Below are 1,238 nucleotides of genomic sequence, written 5' to 3' on the forward strand. Positions count from 1 at the left end.
TTGATGGAAACCTTGTTCTACAGCGCATGACCGTATTTCTCTCTTCTCCCATTAAAGGCTAAGAAAGCCTACCACTGAACAGAATAGCTTGGAAATCAACCTCAAATCACTGATTCCAATATCAATCCTAATATTTTATAATCCTTCTTCCCCCTACATTTTGCTCCTCTTTAGTCAAATTCAGGTTCAATCTAAATCAATCCGGGGATATTTCTAAAGGGTAAGGCCCATAAGCTCCAGCTTTTCTTGGGTTTTGTTGAGCTTTATTGTCTTGGACCCTGTACTCTGTAGGTGCCGTGTCTGGAAAATGCATCACTGCAGCTTGTGGAGGGAAGGGAGGATGGAAGAGATGCTCATGCGAGAAATCACCTCTTTTGAAATTCAGAGTCCTTCCTAGTCTTCCCAGGAAAAACTACAGCATCAAAAGAACCTTATTATCCTTTTCTCTCTTTTGGTGTGGGACAACCCTTCCAGGCGTGTCCAAGTTATTGAAATGAAAACTGCAGGGAACCTCCTTGAGAAAGGTGATCATTTCCTATTTATCCTCATACTTCCAGCATCTCGTTCAATTCAAATCACAGATCACAAATGTTTATTAAATGGACAATTTTTTTAAGGGACTCAATAAACAGTGGAAAACGTTTGTTGAGAGAATTCTCCTCTGTGCCAAATAAGAAACAATCCTCGAGAACTGGCAGCAAACAACATCCAGAAAGATGTTAGTCCCAAGAGGCTGCCACTGTCTCCAAGCTAATGTGCCCACAACCACACTAGTCTTTGCTGACACGGCCTGGAAGCCCTGGCAATCCCGTCAAATCCCTGAACTCCACCCCCAAGCACTTTCTTTCCACCTTTTCTTCCAACTCAAAGCCTCTTGCCCAATGCCAATTTATGACACAGGTTTCTAAGCAATGTCCAGATATTCCATGAAGTACATAACCTAGAAACAGAAGTGGCAAAAAGCATGCCAGATGCCCTCTCCTTTCAGCCCTTTCTTGGGAAGCAGGATCTAGGCAGGGCCAAGCCCTCAAGCGTCCCACCCTGCGGCTCCCACTGGCGTCCGATCCAGACTCCAAGCCTTAGCTCGGTCTCTTCAAAATGCCGAAGGCGGTGGGCGAAACAGAAAGCACCTTCGCATCGCTACACTCGGGGGTCACCCAACCCAGCATAGACCCAGCGGCCACTCGCCAGCTCCGGGAGGATGCGCGAACACCGAACGGGAGCGTCCGCTCCTCTCC

At 46.8% G+C, this 1,238-nt stretch overlaps 1 protein-coding gene across 1 annotated transcript in view; it reads right to left on the bottom strand.

Annotated features, from left to right (window-relative positions):
• ZNF862 (zinc finger protein 862) overlaps nucleotides 1–1,238 on the bottom strand; it is a 34,063-nt gene that overhangs the window by 28,020 nt on the left and 4,805 nt on the right. The window lies entirely within an intron of this gene.

Source organism: Mandrillus leucophaeus, unplaced genomic scaffold (genome assembly GCF_000951045.1).
Source record: "Mandrillus leucophaeus isolate KB7577 unplaced genomic scaffold, Mleu.le_1.0 Scaffold767, whole genome shotgun sequence".
NCBI lineage: Eukaryota > Metazoa > Chordata > Mammalia > Primates > Cercopithecidae > Mandrillus > Mandrillus leucophaeus.